Genomic DNA, 23,961 nt, shown 5'->3' on the forward strand with positions numbered 1-23,961 from the left:
ATATATCTCCTCTATATATGTTTCACTCTATATGCATCCGAGGAAGTCGGTTGTAGCCCACGAAAGCTTATGCTCTAATAAATTTGTTAGTCTCTAAGGTGCCACAAGTACTCCTGTTCTTTTTGCGGATACAGACTAACACGGCTGCTACTCTGAAACCTGTTTTTTTACAGTGTAGATACAGTAACTCCTCACTTAAAGTCGTCCTGGTTAATGATGTTTTGTTGTTACGTTGCTGATCAATTAGAGAACATGCTCGTTTAAAATTGCACAATGCTCTCTTATAACGTTGTTTGGCAACCGCCTGCTTTGTCCACTGCTTGCAGAAAGAGCAGCTCGTTGGAGCTAGCTGGTGGGGGCTTGGAACCAGGGTGGACCGGCATCCCCCCATCAGCTCCCCGCTCCCCTAAGTTCCCTGTGCAGCAGCCACCCAGCAGGCTATCAATTGCTGGCAGTTCAGCTGTCCCTCCCCCCACTGTAGGGTGACCAGATGTCCCGATTTTATAGGGACAGTCCCAATTTTTTGGGTCTTTTTCTTATATAGGCTCCTATTACCCCCCACCCCGTCCCGATTTTTCACACTTGCTGTCTGGTCACCCTACCCCACTGCCATGTGCTGCTCCTGCCCTCTGCCTTGGAGCTGCTCCCCAGAGCCTCCCACTTGCTGTGCGGGGGAGGAGGGGGACGGGGACTAATGTCAGGGTGTCCCCCTCCCCACTGCTCCTGCCCCCCCGCTTACCCCATCTCCATAGAGCGGGGGGGGGGGAGGACACACGACAGGGCTCAGGACAGAGGGAGCTTGCTGGCAGTAGCTGCCGTCTCAACTTGCTGATCTACTTAAAAAGGCAATGTACTTAGAGTGGGGTCAGTGTACTTAAAGGGGCAATGCGCATCTCTCTCTCTCTCAAACACAGGGTGTGTGTCTCTGTCTCTGTCTGCCATGCTGTCTCCCCTCCCTCCATTTGTGCTGCCTTGTAGAGTATGAGGTTACATTAACAACAATGTGCTAATCCTTGAGGGCTCAGCCGAGTGCTAGATTTAGCAGTAAGGCATTCCCTGGGAAATATCCCACCTTCTACCTCTACCTCTGACTTCACCACCTCAGCCAATCTTCACAATCATCATTTCTGTGTACAGTATTAAATTGTTTAAAACTTATACAGTGTGTGTGTGTATATATATATATTATATATATATATAGTCTTTTGTCTGGTGAAAAAAATTTCCCTGGAACCTAACCCCTTCTCCTCCCCCCATTTATATTAATTCTTATGGGGAAATTGGATTCGCTTAAAATCGTTTCGCTTAAAGTCACATTTTTCAGGAACATAACTACAACATTAAGCGAGGAGTTACTGTATACCCAAATAGACTGGCAAAACCTATGGAAAGGCACAATAGTGTCATCCCCTCAAACCAGGCCTGGCAGAATCGTTTCTGGGAATCAGAGCAGTTCAGTCCACAGGATCCATTCAATCACTGACCATTCAGACAGAGAGCTAACTACGGTATGAGTAGACTATTGGGGATAAATTTACAAAGAAATCTATGTGTGGTGACACTCAGCAACACATAAACTTGTCTATAGGGGCCCAATCCAGCAGGCGAGGTCTGAGCATGATTATTGGATTGGGCCCCACAGCAAGTTAGGTGGAGAAACGCCTATCTCCTCTCAGTTTGTGCATTGCGCTGGGGCTTAGGTGCCCAGATACCTGGTGTGGGGCTGCAGTGTGCATTCCCAGAGCCAGAAACATAAGCACCCAGAGAACTTCTACTGCAAAAATGTAGCCACTGAGCAATTTTAGGCACTTACACAGTTCAGGGGCAGCTGAGCAAGAGTTTCTCAAATCTCAGTGGGGCCTGATTCTGGAATTTAGGTACATAAAGTGGCAGTTAGGCACCTATGTCCTTTTGTGCATCTAGCCCTTGGTGCAGAATATGGGTGCGCTCAGCAGCTTTTAAATGTGGAATGTTGAAGAGCTCCAAGTTTAGCTTTTGCACTAGAAAATTAAGTGGTGGAAAGGGTTACATACTGCAGACTGGCACAGTTCAAAACCATCAGTTTTTCTCCTGCAGCCCTTCACAAACCCATTTGCCTGTCTTCACCCCCATCCTCACAGAGTGCTTTTGTTGTCGTTTTGTTTCAACAAGTCACAAATTGCAGTCTGCAGAAATAAGAGTATTTTGTGTCATGCGTGTCACTGGCGTCAGGATGGTTTTTCCATATTCTTGTCAATGAAAAGAACAAAGGTGATTTGTGAGAAATTCTCCATCTTTGGATATAATGTGTTCCAGGCTTTTTATGAGAGCTTAGAGATATTTTCTGTTCTTTCAATGTTACTTTATATTCTTTATTTCATAGGGTGAGGAAAGGAGCAAGAGTGCTGAGTGTTGCTCACATGTCCCCCTGATGACCAAACCTGAAGTGCCTCTGCAAAAAGTGTTAAGTGGAAGGGGAGCTCACACAGCCTCTCTCTCATAGAACTGGAAGGGACCCTGAAAGGTCATCGAGTCCAGCCCCCTGCCTTCACTAGCAGGACCAAGTACTGATTTTGCCCCAGATCCCTCAAGGATTGAACTCACAACCCTGGGTTTATCAGGCCAATGCTCAAACCACTGAGCTATCCCTCCCCCCCTTTTATTCTGACTGAAAAGAAAGTTGGGGGCAGGGTTCTTGTAAAAGAACTGTTAAGCTTTGTGAGGGAAAACCATTTTCAGGCAAAACTGAAGATGTTTGAACATCCCCTATACATTAGATTTCTCTGCTGTCATTCTCTGCTGTCCTGCCTTCCCACTACCCAGTCTCACAAGGGCCAATCTAAGGCATGATTTTGGTAGAAACAACTGCTGGTCATAACCAAACTGGACTGAATTACAGACAGGAACTGAGAGGCAAAAGGCTTGGGGTTATTTTAAAAATGGAAGTTGATCAAACTTTTCTGTGACCCTCAAAACTGGTTTGGATTTAGCTTGATTGTATAGACCAGTTATTTCTTCTGATTCAGTTCATCCAACGCTATTAATAATCTCAGTGTGACAACTGGGGGCTATGCAAATAGGAACAATGAAGGAAAAAATACTTTGTATAATAAGGTATAACTATAAGCAATGGGATGAAAATAAGAAAGGAAAAATTTAGGTTGAATAGCAGGGATTTTTTTTTAAAATTAGATGAATTAGGCTATGGAAGAGTCTCCCTAGGGAAGTTCCATCACTGCACACATTTAAAACTAGACTGGACAAAGCACTTCTAAATACATGAATGAACCATCTTGCATTAGATGGTTATATAACTTCATATTTTCCCCTCATCTCTGGATCCTATGATTGAACAGAGGAGACCTAAGCATTGCTTAAATGCAGGGAAATTGTTTCCAGACTAGCTGCTCAACAGGACTGGCTGTTTGGCCTGAGGTAAAACCTTTGTATCTTTTTTAATTAAAATGAAAATTAACGTCCAACCTCTTTTTAAAAAAGGATACTACAGTAATGATCCAAAACACTTCAGTAAGGTTATTTTATATTAGAGAGGGGAGAAAAAGCATGGTCTATAGGTGAAAGTGCAGGTCTGAGGATTCAACAGGATTCCGCTTCTTGCTTCCAAAGGACCAATACTGGTGTGTCAAAAATTATCCCTAATTGGTGAACAAAATAATATTCCACCTATCACTTCCTTCTGGAGTCTTTAAAAAAAGTGCGGGTCGGGGAGACAGCTGCTGACTGGCTGTGAGATAGATGCACTGGAAGGAGTGAGCTTCACCATTGTGGCTGCCACCCCCACCATTTCCTGGGACTCTGGGTTTCACCAGGACACCACTGGGTCTTTGACATCCTGATCCTGAGAAATGTCTTGACCAGACTGGGCCAGAGAGAGGGACCCAGATGACATCATCACCTCCAGCAGTTCTGGCTAACTCCTGAATACCATCTGGGATGTGAGACTTTGGTTCATGTTGTCACCTCTTCTTTCATGTGTCCTTTTACTTTCCTGACCTTAGTTCTCCTTTTTCCTCTCTCTCTCTTTATGCTTTCTGTTTAATAAAGATCTGGCTTAGCTGGCCATGACTGCATGTTTTGCAGTACTCCTGCAAGCCTTTGACCAGTGAGGCAGCTAAAAGCAATACCCTGAACAGCCCAAAACTAGTACAAGTTTGCCCAGTCTCAGAGTGGCTGGTAAGACCTTATGCTATGCCTGTGCCAGCAGTAAGGTTGCAAGTGAGTGCTAATACCACAAATAAAAGTTGCATCTTCTTTCTTTGCTGTTTTTTTCTCTCCCCTTGCGTGCATTTAGCTTGTTTTGCCTTCTAGACAACAGGATTGGACTTTACCAACGACAGCTCCAGATCATCTCAACGAACTTTTTCTTTTCCCAAAAAGGATAGTTATTGCCATATTTAATACCATCTACATGACTGTTGTTGTAGTCATGTTGGTCCCAGGAGATAAAGAGATAAAGTCGATGAGTAAATATGTTTTATTGGACCAACTTCTGTTGGTGAAAGAGACAAGCTTTTGAGCTACACAGAGCTGAAGAGGAACTGTATGTAGCTTGAAAGCTTGTCTCTTTCACCAACAGAAGTTGGTCCAATAAAAGATATTACCTCACCCATCTTGTCTGTCTAAGAGACTGTGAGACAGGGTTTTTTTTCCCCTTCTATAAACTCTACAGTTAAAGGAAAGAGACTAAGGAATATTGTTAAACTGAAAGCCTTACCACTTTATATTTCAAATGCTTTAGCTGATTTTATTTCTTTACTGTATCTTTAATAAAAGTTCAAATAGCTGGGGTGTTAAAATGGTGTGGGTGTGTTTACCATGGTACTAAGCAGGCCAAGGTCTCTGTTCGCAAACACCCGAATCTTGTTTAAAACTGTTAATGTTGTGCAGTAACAGGGTCATAGTAACATCTTTGACTCTCGGGGCCCATTTTTTCCATCAAAATTAATACAATAACATTTTTCTTAATCTCTCTCTCATAGCTGAAAAATATGGATCAGTTCAAGAATTTGGGCAGCATCATCTCAAGTGACAGTTTCCTTGATAAGGAAATTTCCTCCAGAATTAGTAAAGCGAGCCAGGCCCTTGGCCGACTCCGAACAAAAGTCCTTAACCAACACAATATTCGTGCCTCCACCAAATTGAAGATCTACAGTGCAGTGGTTCTAACATCTCTCCTGAATGGATCTGAGATGTGAACTCTTTACAGATGTCACATTAAACAGCTTGAACAATTTCACATGTGCTCCCTCCGCTCAATAATGAGCATTCGCTGGCAGGACAGAGACCAATATTAAGGTCCTGGAAAGAGCAAACATAACCAGCATTGAGGAAATGCTACTGAGAGCACAACTTAGGTGGAACAGACATGTACCCAGAATGGAAGACCACCGTCTCCCAAAACAGATCGTGTATGGGGAGCTGAGACAGGGCAAAAGAAAGAAGGGTCGTCCATATAAGTGCTTCAAAGATAATCTGAAGAGCAGTCTCCAGTGGGCTGGCATCAATATCAAAGAACTCAAGAAAATGGCTCAGAATAGGACTCACTGATGGTCTCTGACAAGATCGGCATGTAACGGCTTTGAGCAGGATCGACAAAATCATCTCCAGCAGGGCCGGCTCTTGGCACCAGCTAAGGAAGCAGGTGCCTTGGGCGGCAAATCTGAAGGGTGGCACTCCGTCCGTTCTTGGGGCAGCACTCTGATTTTTTTTTTCTTCTTCAGCGGCACTTCGGCAGCAGCTTTTTCATTTCTTCTTCTTCGGTGGCAGTTCGGCAGCAGCTTTTTCATTTTTTCTTCTTCGGCGGCACCGCTGTGGCCGCTTTTTTTTTTTCTTTGCTTCGCCACTTGGGGTGGCAAAAAAGGTAGAGCCAGCCCTGATCTCCAGGCTGCACATAAAAGATGCCACAGAGTTGTATCATCAAACATCATAGATATGGACTTCCCATGCCCTCAGTGCAGCTGACTTTGTGCATTAGGGTTTGGACTTCAGAGTGATATGTGTAGCCATAGATGAGACGTGTGACAATATCATCATTATTGTTAGTGATGGACTACCAATAATCTCTCTCAGAATATGAGAGCAAGAGTTCAATCAATGAAACTGAAAGGTAACAAAAGTATTTTTTTTTTACACAATGTATGATTAAACTGTGGAACTCATTCCCACAAGAAATTATTGAGGCCAACCTCTTAGTAGGATGCAGAAAAGGACTTTACATTTACATGCAATATATTGAAATTTACATAATAAGAAAAATGTTTAGGAGATTTATAAACTTTAATGCACCAGGGACAAGTCAATCACTAACTGATGAGAGTTAGGAAGAAACTTTCCATGTGGGCAGGTTATTCCATAAATGTCCACTTTTGGATTTCTTACATCTTCTTCTGAAGCATCTGGTACTGGCCACTATCCAAGACAGAATGCCAGACAGATGCCTCACTGGTGTGATCCATTATGCCAATTCCTGTTCATAGATATAATCTGGCCTTTTTTCTTTTGTTAAAACATTGTATGCTAAGGATAAAGATAAAAATATCACAGATGCTTTACTTATAAAAATACAGAGTGATATTGGTTAATTTTGGACCCAGGGTGGTGCTTTTGAGCACCAGTCATATGCATGTTGTCTGTTCTTCCATTGGAGATAATTAGCTTACAGCCACTGTTCAGTAATGCATGGTGAGTATTAGCAATATACTCATGGCACAAAGCATCCATTCTCCCCATACCTCTATCCTGATAGGCATTTGATGAGCCATCATAAGGGAGGTAAAAAGAAAGAGGAAAGACGAGGAGACAGAGAGAAAAAGGGCATGGAAGGGCGGGAAGAGACTGGGCACTAGCTCAGCAAGTAGTTTTTTTTCCAAGCTCTCTGAGTTATAATTTTCTTCCTCACAGTTTTCAAGTATTAAAGTTAAATAGGCAGAGAGCTAATGTGCATTTATCTAAAGAGGTAATATGAAAAATTTACAGGATTTTACTCCTGCTATCTGGAGACATTAGAATAAAAAAAAAACCTTATGGAATTACCCCAGAGTTAATGAGAGTTGAAATGACAGGCTATTGACTTAATTCTCAGTCCCTATTTTAGGAATCGCTCTCCCCTAAATATCTTTCCTTTACCTTGGGATTCAAGAACTGCAAATTCTAGGAATCCTTCCAGTGTATCTCTTGTAATGTCCTTCACAGTTTTCAAGAGCATTTAATGCCTCCCCACTACTATAAATGAAACTCATTCACCACCCCACCGCCCCGACACATTGGGTTGCCATGTCACTGTAATTTATTTTATTTTTCTGTTTAGAAAAATATGAGCCTCAAATGAGACTGAAGCTCCATTGTGCTAGGTGCTGTACAAACAGTTAGAGACTGTCTATGCCTGGAAGAGCTTGCAGTTTAAACAGAAAACACAGAGAAGGCATGGAAAGAGCAGGGCACAGAGAAATGAAGTGATTTGCCCAGTCACACAGCAGGTCAGTGACATACCCATGGCTAGAACTCAGATCTCCTGACTGTAAATACTTGTAATAATGATTGTTCTACTATGTTATTGGTCTTCCATTCGCTTCCCTTTGTGTTGTCCAGATACTGAGAGTTTACACCAGGGGTCGGCAACCTTTCAGAAGTGATGTGCCGAATCTTCATTTATTCACTCTAATTTAAGGTTTTGAGTGCCAGTAATACATTTTAACGTTTTTAGAAGGTCTCTTTCTAGAAGTCTATAATATATAACTAAACTATTGTTGTATGTAATGTAAATAAGGTTTTTAAAATGTTTAAGAAGCTTCATTTAAATTAAAATGCAGAGCCCCCTGGACCGGAGGCCAGGACCCAGGCAGTGTGAATGCCACTGAAAATCAGCTTGCATGCTGCCTTTGGCACGCGTGCCATAGGTTGCCTACCCCTGGTTTACACCAATGGGTGAAGTGCAGTTTTTCTGGAAGTTGATTCTATGACAAATTTATTTAATTGTTTTTCCATTAACTGGAAGACTAACCTCCCTGAGCATGGAGAATGTGTGTTTAATGGTCTGTCTTGTTGTCAGATCATGTAAAGATCTGGGTTACAGATGGAACGGTGTTTTTAAAATGAAAACATAACTACAGGGCCACACACTTTAATTGCTTTTGTAGGTCAAACTCATTGCACACACCATGGATTCCTAGCAGTCCTCCATTCACCCACAAACTCCATGTATAATAGTTAAGCTTGTATAATTTGTTAAAATATTTCTTTTCTTTTTGTGTCTCTGTGCTACAGACTTCTGCTGGCATAGCTATGTGAGTGAGAGGTGTGATCCCAGACTAACATAGAAATGCCAGGAAAAGTCTATAGTATAAATACAACTATATTGGCAAAACTGGGCTGCTTTTATAAGTATAGTCTGTTTCACTTGTGGGGGCATGGTACAGCTTTGCGTCCACACTGGGAGTACTTTGCTGGTAGAGTATACTTGTATTACTATATAAGGGCTTGTCTATACCGGCAATTTACGGCGCTGCAACTTTCTCGCTCAGGGGTGTGAAAAAACACCCCCCTAAGGGCAGCTAGTTTCAGTGCTGTAAAGCGCCAGTGTAAACAGTGCACCAGTGCTGGGAGTCGTGCTCCCAGCGCTGGTAGCTACACCTCTCGTGGAGGTGGTATTTTTAGAGCGCTGGGAGATCTCTCTCCCAGCGCTCTGCCGTGACTACACAAGCCACGTTAAAGAGCTGCCGCAGCAGCACTTTAGCGTTGCCAGTGTAGCCTAGCCCTCAGTAAAGCACTCCTAGTGTAGAAATAGCCTGGGAGAGAAGTCATTCAAGGTGTCAACATTTTAAACTCAATTGGGACAAAAGACTGGGGTGAGACGGGGGAGGTTATTATGCTGCAGGTGTTAATGGCTGACTTCAACCAGTTTTTTTGATCTATAGACAATTGGAGAGCTGGTTAAAGCTGCGGGCTCTGCTAACCAGCTGCAAAAGGGTCCCTGTGTTTCCGGTTCCCCCTTTCCAGTTTTCAGATCTTCGCCCTAATTAATAGTATTCTGCCCATTGATGCCTTGAGCATTTCCTGAAATTTTGGAATTGATCAGATCTGGTGTTGAAAAGTTATCATGCTACATACACACAGACAGGCCGAGAAATGCCATCAACCTTAGTGTAGGCCAGGGCCTTGCTTCACTGAGTCAGCAATGAGAAGCTCAGTTACCAGCAGATAAAACCATTTCAGATGGGTGAGGTACCTGTGGAAATTAGGTAAATGGGTGGAGGGGCTGAATGGCAGAGCAAATGTTTTATCTGACCTCTTGTTTCTGAAGGGCTGGGTTCAGCTACTGTCTCAGGTCACATGAGTTTGATGGTTGAGCAAATAGATGAGAAGCTGATTTGTTTTTATCCTTTTAGAGAGGATATTAGTACCGCAGGTGAGGGGGGTGAGAAGGAGGAAGAGCTAGAGATGGGTGCAGAAAGGTTGAGTATTCACTAATTACTTGGAGTCTGTAGTTTCCCTCACCAGACTTCAAATAAACTAGACCCAATATGGAGTGTCTATACTGTTAGCAAAGGGGCAAGGGGTTTCCTTGAGCGGTTAAAAAAGATGAGTCATTGTAGTGGTTCTACTGTGTTTGGCTCTTTGTTTGACACCTTTAGCATTTGTGCAAATAGGCAGTCAGAATATTGAAAATATTGAATTTTCTTCTACAAGAAGCTATTCGGGAGGGAGCTGTCTATTTAAAGAGAGTGTCCTAATTTTATGATAGATTCATAGATTGCAAGGCCAGAAGGGACGACTGTGATCATCTAGTCTGACTTCCTGTATAACACAGGTCATAGAACTTCCCCCAAATAATTCCTGGACCTAGAGTATATCTTTTAAAGAGACACCCAATCTTGATTTTAAAAGGGTCAGTGATGGAAAATCCACCATGACCCCTGGTAAGTTGTTCCAATGGTTAATTACTCTCAGTGTTAAAAATGTATGCCTTATTTCCAGTCTGAATTTGTTAGCTTCAACTTCCAGCCATTGGATTGTGTTATGCATTTCTCTACAAGGTTGAAGAGTCCATTATTAAATGTTTGTTCCCCAGGCAGGTACTTTATAGACTGTAATCAAGTCACCCCTTAACCTTCATTTTGTTAAGTTAAATAGACTTTATGAACTCAATCAATCACTGTGAGACATGTTTTCTAATCCTTTAATCACTCTTGTGGCTCTTCCCTGAACTCTCTTCAATTTATCAACATCCTTCTTGAATTGTGGACACCAGAACTGGACACAGTATTCCAGCAGCGGTTATTTCCAGTAGAAAATGACCTTTCTACTCCTACGTGAAATTCCCGATTGCTCTGTACCAGTGACATGTCCTCTTCCTTATTTGCCACTCCCTCCATTTTTGGGTTGTCTGCAAACTTTATCAGTGATTATTCAGATTTTATGTTTTCTTCCAGATCATTAATAAAAGTTTTAAATAGCATAAGGCCAAGAACTGATCCTTGTGGGACCCCACTAGAAACACACCTGTTCGATGATTCCCCATTTACAATTAATTACATTTTGAGATTTATCAGTTAGCCATTTTTTAATCCATTTAATGTGTGCCATATTAATTTTATATCTTTCTAGATTTTTTTTAACCAAAATGACATGCAGTACCAAGTCAAATGCCTTCCAGAAATGTAAGAATATTACATCAACACTATTAGCTTTATCAACCTAACTTCTAAATAAATACATATAAGAACTCCTTGGTGGAGATTCATTATACTATGCCAAATCAAACATAAGAGGAAGACAGAATGGATGATTCTGGGAATTGGGAATAGGATAAAGAAGTTTACAAAACAAGAATACACTACAATACAGCCTTATATAAAGATAGGTCTATACTTGGGATGGCATGTAGAGTACAGACCCTGCACGAACTAGCATGGGTATAAATAGCAGCATACACAGTGAGGAATGGCTTAGCTGAGTAGAGTAGATTAGAGTGCCCTATATGCCTGAACCCTAGCATATAGTAGAAGATGTGTCCTACACAACTCTCTCCGTGCCCAAGCAATGCCTCCCATAGCTACACTGCCTCCCTGCTGCCAGAACCTTTCCCTGCTGCCTCCCCCTTGCCAGGGCCTTTCGCTGTCTCATGTAGCTACACACCACAGTGAGCATGGATGCAGCCTGCCTTTCACTGTGGCATGTGGCTACACATGCCCTGAACACTGCCACAAGTGTAGACAAGGTCTAAAAAAGTATTTCATACAATCTTTATTGCAAAATGCCTAACAGAATTCAAAAAATACAAGAAAGTACTGTGTCTAGAGTTTAAATTATAGAAATCAGTGGTTTAAAGACACTGGTGAATAAGTTAAAATATTCAGTCAAAAGGCTCATTAACAATGGGAGAGAGAAATTAAGAGGCATAGGAAAGAGAGAAAGGCTTTGTTCTGAGATGAGATTTAAAATGAGCTAGCGAGTCAATGAGGCAGAGAGAGACAGGAAGGGTGTAACAAATGGCAGAAACTGCAAGGGAGAACCAAGAGTGGAAAAATTATATTATATGAAGGGTCAGAGAGGATGCAAGCACTGGATGAAAGGAGGGAGTGAAATCATCTGAAGCAAGTTCATGAAGGGTTATAAAACACAGGTGCCTGTTTTGAACTAAAATAAATGGGGAGCTACTGGAATTGCTTGGGGCTGGGGTAGTGCCTTTTGTTAATTATAAAAAGGCCAGCAGCAAAATTCTGTACCTTCCAGAGTCAGAAGAGTTGGAAGTCAGGGAAGCCATTGAGAAGGGAGATAGAACGTAGAAGACGAGATGGAGGCTTGGAGAAGGATTTCAGCAGAGGTGAAATCTAGGCAGTAGTATACACAAATATTGTTATGCAGTTCGAGTAAGGGATTCAGGAGATGTGGGAGGATAAGCAGAGTATTTAGATTGACACCTAAATTAGAAACAGTGGCAGCCAAACAGGAAATCTGGGTCAAAAAGGGAAATAAATGTGACGGAGTGGTACTGGTGGATACTCCCCTTGCCGAAGAGAAGCACTTTTGTCTTTGAGACATATAGCTGAAAGAGACTGAAACAAAACAACAAGAGAGAGAGTGGACAGCTACAAATCATTAAAGGTGTCAAAAGATATGCATAGCTGAGTATCAACATTATAAAAGTCATTGCTAGGTCATAAGTTTGAATCTAGTCCATGTCAGCAGTGTAAGAGTTATTACATAGGGCACTGAATAGCCATGTTGTAAAGTAAGTTTGTCATCTTAGCCCCATTCTTTTTGTCCGTATCATAATAATATGCCACTACAATTGGCACTAAGAGAGATCAAGGACTGAACAGAATTGGAGACTGGTGAGGACTAATAAAAGCGAATGGTTCTTGTGACCCCCGGCCAGGGGTGAAAGTAACGTAAAAGTCTTACCAGTACGGGGGCCCGGCTCCAGGCCCCCGGGAGAGGCAAGGCCTCGGGCAGAAGAGGCGGGCAGGGGTCAACTTCCCCCAGCCAGCCCTTCAGCACTGCCTGGCCTGCCCTGCCCGGGGCTCCGGCAGCAATTTAAAGGGCTCGGGGCTCCGGCCGCTGCCACGATAGCAGCTGGGAGCCCTGTAATCTTTTAAATCGCCGGGCCCCAGGGCAGCTGCCCCTTTTGCTCCCCTTCTCAGCAGCCCTGGAGGCAGGGCCACCGATGGGGGGACAAAAGGGGCAGCAACATTAAAGTGCTGCTGCGGCAGCGCTTTAATGTCAGCTGTGTATGGGCCCGTACTGGCGGCCACTTCTTACCGGTACGCTGTACCAGCCCACTTTCACTTCTGCCCCTGGCCAGGCAAGGGCTAGTGAAAATTGTGGCTAATCTACATTTTCTCTGGAATAAGTTTACGGGGCACCAGCTGTGATACACACATGTGATATTACACTTTTTTTTGCTCAGCAATAAAAGATATCTATGTAGTATATCTGGGAATCATCCCATTTCATTTTACACAGCATTTATGTTCAATTTAATTAAAACTGTTTAATTTAAATGAAAAATTGAGTTTCACTGAATGACTTCACAGAGGGAAAGGAACTGATTCTGCCACATTTTTGTAAACATAGTAGAATCTTACTAATGGATTCCAAGTGCTGCCTTTCTATGCATCACCATTGGGATGGAGAGCCAAGATTAATTATTGAGGGAACAAAGCACCCATGGAGGTTACTCACCACTACTTCCCCTTCATTTTTAAGCCCTAGTGGGCAAGACCACAGTATTTTCTGGGAATTTTATTCTTCCCCTAATTTAAAGGAGCAAAAATACTGAGAGGCAGCTTTTGCAGCCAATACTGCATCGATGCAATTTCCTAATTTTGCTAGGAAATGCACAAATTAATGCTCTCTGTATTGGCTATTTGTCTTTTGGGATAAGCTGCTGTAGTTAATCCTTTTGATGCTGGACCAAAGTTCACACTTTTCTGCTGACACTGTGACTTAAAAGACTTGGGGGCAGATCTCCAGCTACTGTAACTCCAGCTGCACCACTCGGATAAAGTAGAGCGAATACACAGCCTCCTCTATGTCCAGGGCAAGGAGGGGATAATCATCTGGACACGTGGATCTAGCCTGTTCATTTTCACTGAACAGAGCACCCAGCAGATTTGGGGAATGAGGTTGAATCTCTTCCTGGCACCCAGCAAATTCCCGGATCTGTCTTCTGGATACCCAGCACCTAGCCTCTGGAAAGCTGGATGCACACCACTAAGTACATAGCATCCAGTCTGTGCAGGGGCCTGGTGGGAGCATGTCCATCTGGCATGCATTGTTTACTACATTCAAGGTTATTGAAAGGACAGCTGCCAAACACAGAACACCCTGCACACTGGGAAGCTCAGTACATTCTTATCTACCAGTTACACACCATTCAACTTATTTGGGGAATAGAGACCCATAACAGCAAAGCACACATCACCTAGCCTATTTAGAGGCACAGGGGGGACCTCTGCCAGACACATAGCACTTAGCATGTTTGAGAGCCATGGGGCATCACTTTCACCAGATACATTTGGGTGTGGATGGAGAGTGCATGCAATTGCCAGGCACAGAGCATCAGATGTGATTCCAAATCACAGCAGACAGGATAAAAATATAGAAGGGATATAAAATCCCATGGTTCAAGGCATAAGTCGCCACCTGATCATCAGGGGTTTGGAAGAAACTTCCCTAAGGTCAAATAATTCTTTAATTGTCCATTTGTTATGGCAGTTCTTGAGAAATGTTGATGATGCTTTATGGTTCCAAGAACTTCCCACTGACACAGTACCAATAAAGCGTGAACATTACACTAACACTATCGACTATAGTGAGAAGGTCCAGAAAGTCTCATTATCTGTACAAATCATGTGTTCATTGTTCTCCAATACGCTGACAGGTATCCATGAGCAGTAGGTGAGGGAGGACAGGCAGTATAACACAGACTCTGACATGTCCTGTGTTTGCTATACAAAAAGCATTTGCCAAGTAATTGTCCTCCCACAGTTTAATTGCCATCCCATGGCTCTGCAGAGATTTTTTTCTCTTCTCTGTGCAGCTTGAGAAGGAGTTTTGCGGGGCTTTTTTCTTCAATCCAAGCTCCCCAGCAAGAGCTCCTTCAGTTTAACATGAGGAGGTTGCTACAATCAGGCAGCCAGGCAGGGAAAGTGCATTTATGCCCCATGCTGGATCAGGAAATTGTCCTCCTCTGGCTTTTAATGGGATAGTTCTCCAGCTGTTCCATGATTATTGAGGACAATAAGGGCAGTGGGATACTTGGAATATTTGTAACTTTTATTTTTTTCCCTCTCTTTTCCTGGTGCATTGAAAATACACACACCAATTCCCTATAAGGATCTTATCCTCATTGCATTTAAATAGAAGAAACATGATGTGACTATTATATTTTATTCAAAAATATTCTGTGAACCTTTTTCTCTTACAAACCTTTATGCTCCTGCATGGCATTTCAAAGAATAATTTCTCTTCTCCATATACTGCATTTTTTTCAAATACATGTATTTCAAAACAGAATCGTATGCAGAAGGTGTAAAGAGGCAGTGGGTCTTTAGTCTTCAGTGAGGGCACATAAGAGTGGTGGTAGTGGGAATGCAGCTAGGAAAGGTGGGGGCCAGTAGTTCATATCGGGAGGCTAGAGGTAGGGATGGGAGTTTCTGAGTGATATGTAGAGGATAAGCAGGCATATCAGATCATCTTTAGTCGTTATGAGATAAATAGGCTGGAATACAAAGGGTGCTCTGGCTAGTTGTTGGAGGGTGGATTGGGTTATGGGGACACAGTTAAGGTTTGTGGTGGTCTGTGATGGGGTGTTGACCCCACACCAGCCCCTGAAGGGGTTAAAGTAGCTAAGTGGGCCAATTAATTGCCTAGGCTGCACCTGGAAGAGAAGCCAGGGAGCAATGAGGACTAATTAAAGGATGAAGCTCACCTGAATGGGGGCTTGTATTGAGCCAGGTAGCTGAGGGAAGAAAGGGGCTACAGTGAGGAGATCTGCAGTCACTGTCTCTGAGGTTAAGGAGAAAAGAGAGCTTGACCTGGAGGGATGGGCATACCTGAAAGAGGATGGAAAAGGAGCCTGGCAGAAGCAATGTAAGAAGCAGTTCAGGGAAACAGCAGCAAGGTGTGGGACCATGCAGACCTTAGCTGCTGGTTGTAGGGTCCCTGGCCTGGAACCCAGTATAGAGGGTGGTCCTGGGTTCCCGTACCAGCCACTGGGGAAGTGGCACCAACTAAGGGGAATGAACTAGAAGACTGCCTGGGACAGTTTATACAGAGAGACTATGGTACACAACACACATACACCCCACCCTCAGAAGGGAAAAGCTACAGTGACCTAGCAGTAGGGGCCAAGCCACAAAGCAGGAGCCATCAAGTCCTGAGAGAAAGATGGAGTGAGCACCTGCAGGAAGGGGCATCAGACTGGCAGAGCTAATCCTCAACCACGGCCTTAAGGAGGCACTCCGGTGGTGAATAGAGAGTACCCTGTGACAGCTGAGTTTAGACTGGTTTTCAAATCTTAACTGAGACTTTCCTAAAGTTTAATCTTTCAATTCAGACTCTGTTGCTGGAAATTTCTGAAAGCTTGAATGGGTGAAACTGGCCAGGTAGCAGCCCAAATGGGACTCAGCAGCATCTCTTTGGCCACTGAAGGAATTTTCAGAAAAGGCTTGCTAGTTATGGCCAAATGCTCTAGGGGCAAGTGGCCTAAATGGACAACTCTAGTGCATGGCCAAAGGAACAGTTGGTCTGTTGGAATTTTCAGAAGTGCTCAGTGCCCCTCCCCCCCAAAAAACCCTCATCTAGGTGCTGCACCTTTAGTTCTGGTAGCAGCATAACTAAATCAGGAGGTGCAAGTTAATAGACTTAGCCACTAGACACACCATTGGTTGTGTCTGATAAATTACATAAGGAACTCATACTCCTAAATGAATGAACACACAGGACAGCAAAGGTTTAAGAGACAAAGATGGAAACAACCATCACTTGTTACTGGGCTTTGAGGAGAAGCAAGTCAAGAGGTGAATGACAGGAGAGGGGCAGAGCTCCAGCATAGAATAGGGGGGCTGCAGCAACTATTGCTTGCAGTGAGAGCTGGGCATGAAGTGGCTTTCCCATCCTGCAAAAAAACAGTTGTGATTTCTAAAGCTTTCCTGTTCAGTACCAGGATGAAACTGAAACCTTCCAAAATGTTTTCAAGAAAAATGAGAGCCACCCCCACTCCAGATCAGCCAAGAGCCTGGTGGTTGCAGGACTACTCAGGGCTGTAGGAGACCCAGGTTCAAGTTCTTGCTCTGCTGGATTGGGAGGAAGGCCTTAAATGCAGGTCTACCACCTCCCAAGTGAGTGCCCTCACCACCAGGGAATTGGGATGAAGGGGTGTAGCTCTCTGTCTCCTGTTAAAGCTTTTCCACTGAATATTTAACTAGTTCTACACACTGGAGAAGGGGCTTGACCCCAGTTCTTCCATAGCCTAGGTGAGTCCTCTAACAATCAGACTACAGAGTCAGTCACTCTAGCTCATCTAATAAATATTTAATTAATTACACACAGTGGAACAGCTCCAACAGGAGAGACTGAGAGAGACCCATCCTACAATAGTCAACATCTCAATGGTGCAGCAGTGGCCATCAGTCTTGTGAAGAACATCAATTTTTTTGCTTGAATCCTGCAGAAAAAGTAAAAGAGAATTCTATAAAGATTCTTGAGGATAGTGAATGGATTATGCAAAGGGTTTATATTCTCCCCAGACACCTGCACATCCAGTGTTTCTGCATACAACCCACACCCTTTTAAAAAAGGGTTTTTATAGCTTCCAAAATCAGAGCAAAATCCAGATCTAGTAGGTACTCAGATACCAGGATGATGACCATTTAGATGACAGATAATATTTTGCTCTCCCTACATCCTGAAATTCCCAGTTTAGGAGAGTAGATGTTTGATTGGAGATGAACCTTTAGGATACAGGAGAATTTTGCTCTACATCTTGCTTATTCAGTTCTCACTCTTCTCCTTTACATTCAAATTCATTCCTACAAACAGTGAAATGGAATCACTGCCAAAATGCTACAGCTTTTTGAGTGAAAAACGCAGGGAGGCAACACAATTAAAATACACACGCACTTCATGGGAATCTTAAGCAGATTCAAATATGCTCCTTAGTACAAACATTTCAGAGGAAAAGCAGGTCACTTGAGCCTTTCAACATCAGTAAAATGAGATTAAACAGTATCATTGATTTTTCCTATACTTTATCCAGAGGGAAGATGAAATAGATGTGTGAATAGAGTATATTATATATGTGTATATTAAATATGTATATCCAGTTTAAATTATTTCTATCATGACCTAGATGTAAAAGACTTTTCTCACTTGTCAACAAGATACAGGGTCTCTTTCTCTTCTGCTGCTCGCTTACCCAGATTTCTCAGAAAACAGCATGAGGGTAGCGAACGCTCTACTCACTGTGTTCAATATTTGAACTCAGAAGTACTATTAGTATCACGTTGTATGACACCAACTAACTAATCCTCACAACCCATTGAGTTATGGTAGTATTATCACCCTCAGGAAGGCATTGTGGTAGCTTCATAGTTATAGTTGTGTTCAGATTGTCATTTAAAGCAAGGATTAAATTTATTTTTACAATATAGCAGGCCATATACTCCCCAAACTTGCAGCACTTATTCATAGGTAAACAATTTATTAAATTTAAAAAGTATGTATATAATTTAATTCAGGAGTTAGATATATTTTTTAATTACTGTGACAGACCCAGACCAGTGGGGTACAGGAGTCTGGTAGAGGGCAAATATACTGGTCACTGAATGAGTAGTTTTCTGTTCCCTGAGTGACCAGAGCAGAGGCTGTACTAGAGTAATCAGGAACCTGCTAGAACCAGTTAAGGCAGGCAGGCTAATTAGGACACCTGGAGCCAATTAAGAAGAAGCTTCTAGAATCAATTAAGGCAGGCTAATCAGGGCACCTGGGTTTTAAAAAGGAGCTCACTTCAGTTTGTGGTGGGAGTGTGAGGAGCTGGAAGCAAGAGGTGCAAGGAGCTGAGAGGGAGAGGGTGTGCTGCTGGAGGACTGAGGAGCACAAGCGTTATCAGACACCAGGAGGAAGGTCCTGTGGTGAGAATAAGGAAGGTGTTTGGAGGAGGCCATGGGGAAGTAGCCCAGGGAGTTGTAGCTGTCATGCAGCTGTTACAGGAGGCACTATAGACAGCTGCAGTCCACAGGGCCCTGGGCTGGAACCCGGAGTAGAGGGCGGGCCCGGGTTCCCCCCAAACCTCCCAATTGACCTGGACTGTGAGTTCTCCCAGAGGGGAAGGTCTCTGGGCTGTTCCCCCAACCCACATGGTGAATCTTTGAGGCAAGAAAATCCGCCAATAAGCGCAGGACCCACCAAGATAGAGGAGGAACTTTGTCACATTACCTATTTCTCTTAATCTCTCAAGCTAAGAAATAACTGAATTCTGAGAGTTGACTTGCTGGTTGATTTTTAACTTAAATCTAAGGTTTCCTACTTTTTTTAATACAATAATCTGACAAAAAATTACTTGAGTTTGGACAAGCCTCTTCGCCTCTCTGTGCTTCAATTTCCCCGTTTCTATAATGGGGATAAAAATACTGACCTCTTTTCTAAAGTTCTTTGACCTCTATGGATGACAAGCACTATATAAGAGCTACCTATTATTATTATTATTAATATCTGCTTCAGTTTATGCCAGAGATGGTCAAATAATGGATTATTCATTAACAGCTGATAAATATTTTCTGGGCCCCAGTCCTGAAAAGACTTGGACATGTGCTGTAAGAACCTACAGGGCTAGAACCTAGGACCACAGTGGTTCAAGCCTGCTGATGCCACCATATCACAATCAGAAGCTAAATTAAGCTCCCCAAGGAGGCTAGGCTTGGCAGGAAGTACCGCCCAGTAGGACCTAAATGGCAACCCCTCACAGTCCATTGATTGGTCGGTACCAGTACTTAAACCAGGAAGCCATGATAAGGAGTTGAATAACAACATAGACTGCCTGCTGGTCTCTGGTCCACACCCTGCTTGTGATAGACCTTAGACTCTCGCTTCTGACTCTAACTTTTCCTTGATTTTGCTCTTCAACGACTGACTGTAATCTGGTGCCTGACCCCAGTCTCCTGGCACCCTGCCCCTGCCTGCCTCCTGACACCTGATTCTTGATTTTTCCCTCTGACCAGTCTCAGACTCCAACCTCCTGGTAACCTGACCCTGCCTGCCTGCTTGATACCTGACTCTCAGTCTGCCCTCTGGCCTGTCTTGGACTCTGACTTCCCAGTACCCAACTTGGCTTTGACCACAAGTTCTGACAGCCCTCATCATGACAGTTTCCTCAGACCACCTTTGCACCGATCCCCCTCAATCCATCCAACCTCTCCACCAGTGATGGAAGGGGAGAGACACCACGCTCTCCAACTAGTGGCTTCTCTAGGGCCTGGGACCTGCAGGACCAAGTCACCTGTTTGCAGGCAGAGAACCTTGCACTACAGGCCCATGCTATGCAGTGTGCACTCAAAGCACAGACCCTGCATGAGCAACTAACCCAGTCATAGGTTCAGGTGGCACAGCTCACTGCCAGGAAGAAGCAGTGGCACTATGTGCCTGAACAGTCCATACATCACCTGAACCAGCCCCCACAGTGCCATTGTCCGAATGGTTCAACGCAGATTGTCAGAAATTCCAGGGTTTCCTGAACCAATGCAGGCTGCTCTGCCCCCAAGCATACCCCACAGACCAAACTAAGGTGGGGCTAGTAGTCAGCCTACTCTCTGGTGAAGCACTCAATTGGGCCTCCCCACTGTTGGAGCAAAGCAGCCCAGTGCTCTCCAACTGGGATGCCTTCCTGCTAGCCTTCACAACAATCTTTGATGGCCCACATCGCGTCCACTCTGCCGAAGCTGCCCTCCAGAACCTTCACTGGGACAAGGGCCAGACACCGCCTGCACTGCCCATTTCTGATGGCTTGTGGCTGATGCTGAATGGAATGAGGGAGCCCAACTTCACCAATTCCAGTGGGGGCTCAATGACGAGGTAAAAGATGAGCTATTCCATGCTGAAAACCACACCTGCATAGATGCCTTTGTTGACCTCACCCTGTGCATCTACTTTTGGCTCTATGAGCAGAAGGAGGAAAGGAGAGGTAGCATCACCTCTGCACCACAGCCTGTAGAAGTAAGTCCTGAACCCATGCAGGTCAACCAGGGCCAACGGAGGAGGTAGCGTGTCAACAACAGCTGAACCTCTGTTTTTACTGTGGGGGTCATGTCCTTGCCTCTTGTCCATCTCAGAAGAACTCAGAAAACAGATCTGTCCAGGCCCAGTAGGGGGTACAGCCTGCACACAACTAGAGCTGCATGCTTCAGAACCACCCCCTGGCCTCAAGCAGAACCTGAACTGGGACCCAGGATGTCTCCCTGCATTTCCAGTTGCTGTTGCAGGTATTGGGGCAGGCACAGCAGATCCACCCTCACAACCATAGCTAGTAATAGACTCTGAGGCTCCTGCCAACTTTACAGATGTTGAGGCAGACAAAACTCTCCGGATTCCTCTTCAGCCAAAACCTACACCAGACCTGGTGAAGACGATTGATGGGTCGCCCCTATCGTCAGGACTGGTTACTCAAGAGACCGTGCCCTTAGAGGCTATCACAGAAGAGCACCGATAAACAATATGCTTTGATGTGATCATTCTTGGCATTCCTTGGTTGGTGCAGCATGACCCATGTATCTCCTGGCAGCAGAGGAGCATTAGCTTCCCCTCTGAATGTTGTTAGAAAGTGAGCCTCCAACGAAGCAACCAAACCCCAAGTGACCCAGACCCAGGGCCCGAGGATGGGAGGAAACCCTCAGAAGTGGAACCATGGGTGGCTAGCCAGACAGGAGCGACTCCAGGCCAGAACCTCAGCCTTCCTAACAAGTACTGTGACTACCTGTGTGTGTTTGAGTTATTAGGTCATCTTAGTGGGTGAGTTTAAATCGGTGGGAGAAACGTTATAGTATAGACGCTTATATAGTTAGGTCAACATAAGCTGCTTTACATGGATCTAACTCTGTAGCATAGACCAGGCCTTTCCCAGATCTGAAGAAGAGCTCTTTATTGCTCAAAAGGCTCTCTCACCAACAGAAGTTGGTCCAGTAAACAATATTACCTCACCCATCTTCTCGCTCTAACAGGAATAATGTTCAGAATTGAATTTTGGAAGGTCAAACTGCACAATGTTTACTATATCTCTTCTCCTGCACACAGGAGTGCAGTAGCACAACTCTGTGCACCCCAACCCTTGGGAAAAAAACTCTAGACCCAATCCTGTTTCTAACTAAATCCATTGCAAATCTACCACTAACTTCAATAGGCTAGGATCAGGTATTAAGGGAAACCCCAGCCCATTCTTGGTCTGTGTAATTCCACTGCCCAAGCAGAGGTAAATGTGGGGAAGGATTGTAGGGTGTGCCCACCAGGCACCATGCGGTGTAGAATTCAGGACCTTTGTAGTTTGTTGTGTGGCAGTGTGTAAGAGGGGACTGGATGGGATGGGCAAGGACAGGAGATCCCCTGCTAAAACAGACCTGCCCATTCTCCTACCCTACAGAGGGTTGGGTTTTGTTTTTGTTTTTTTACTTACACACACAGACACACACACTTATACTCTCTTTCATTGCACAGCCTGGCTAAACGTTTAACAATTCCCTATGTTTCCTTTTTTTAAAACTTTGGAAATTCTCCCCCCCCCCCCCCCCCAAACCAAACCACTTTGACTTTAGCTGAGGTTAAGTGCAATTCAAAACAAAAGAATAATCATGACACACACAATTAAAAAAGCTCGAAACATTAAAAACTAAGGAAACCACAAGCTAAAGTTTCATAAATTGGTTTAACCGCAACCTTAAAACCTGATTCATGCACATGCATAACCAAACAGTAACTCACAGGAGAGTGGTGAAGATTAATTAACGTTTTAAAGAACTATCAGATCCTTGAATTAAAGGTGCTATAGACATGCAAAATATTATTACACTAGGAATCCTGAGAATTATTAAGACTGATTATTAAAACTAGAGCTGGGTAAACTAATTTAGCTAAGAACAGTTCTTCCAAATATTTGCTCAAAACTTGAATTAAAATGCTGAACTCATTTTGAAGTTCATAAAAAGTCAGTGATATTTTCAACAAAAACTTTTGCTTCCTTTCATATTCTGTTTTCAGTTGGCACCAGAGGTAAAAAGATCAAAAAGAACAACTCAGTTGACAGTACTTCTGGCCAGCTACAGGGCTAGACTGGAGTCTCTTCTCATACCGAATAAATAGTACCTTATACCACCACAGGTAGTCATACTGAAGTCCAGAAGTTCTTCACATAGAAGAACTAGAGATTAATGAAATTCTTGAAAGACACCCTTTTCATAGGAGATTTCTGGCTGGATTTCCAGTGATTGCTGAACCCCGTAATGTTTGGTTTGGAAAAATATGTCAAAGTTTGGATACTTATTCAAGCTTTTTTCCCCAGACTAACCTCCTGAATCTCTAGAACCTAAGTTGGAAAAATACATGAGATCAGAGTGTCTTGTGCAAGAACAATTGTTCTTGCAGTATTTCAGCAATTCCACCTCCAGTTCTAGCTTGAGCCTGGAAGTGCAGCTGCAAAAAATAATGAAAACAGAGTTCAATTAAAAAAAATCTCCAAAAAATATCTGGGGACTAATTCTGCTCCCAGTTGTCTTAATTTTAACTTGGTTGCCTAGGCATAAATGGGGACAAAATGTAGTCCTTAATTCAGATTCATTTCTAATTTTAAGATCAGTCTCTCTTTCTCTCTTTTTTTTTTTTTTTTTTTTACTTTGAACTATTCCCTTTAACTTCTATCTGCCAATATCAAGAATACAGACTTCTGCTAGCTCTGGATAAGGACCTAAAGTTTTGGGTGCTTATCCAGGGGTGAAAGTAACTTAAAGGACTTACCGGTACGCCGGAGTCCTGAGCGGGGGCGTGGCCTCAACCGGAAGAGGCAGGGCCTCAACCGGAAGAGGCAGGGCCTCTCGAGATTTAAAGGGCCTGGGGCTCCCCACAGCAGCCGGCGCACCGGGCCGTTTAAATCCCCACCCGAGCTCCGCAGCGGCTGGAGCCCTGGGCCCTTTAAATCACCGCCGCGGAAGCCAGTCCAGTCCGGCACGGCGTACTTGCTCTTGCCGGTACACTGTATTGGACTGTACCAGCTTACTTTTACCTCTGTGCTTATCTGAACCAAACCTCCAAATCATCAGTGCTGTGTTCTTTGTGTGGAGCCAATGTGGTATTCATTAGCCACACTCTTCAACTAACATCCACTGTATATGTTGCTTCCATAGAATTTCACTGATATTGTAATTGCTCACTTGTTAACAAAGTGAGGATTTACAGCAATGTCTGAAAGGGTACATAATTATC

Source organism: Terrapene carolina, unplaced genomic scaffold, assembly GCF_002925995.2.
Source record: "Terrapene carolina triunguis isolate 2854851 unplaced genomic scaffold, T_m_triunguis-2.0 Scaffold96, whole genome shotgun sequence".
Classification (NCBI taxonomy): domain Eukaryota; kingdom Metazoa; phylum Chordata; order Testudines; family Emydidae; genus Terrapene; species Terrapene triunguis.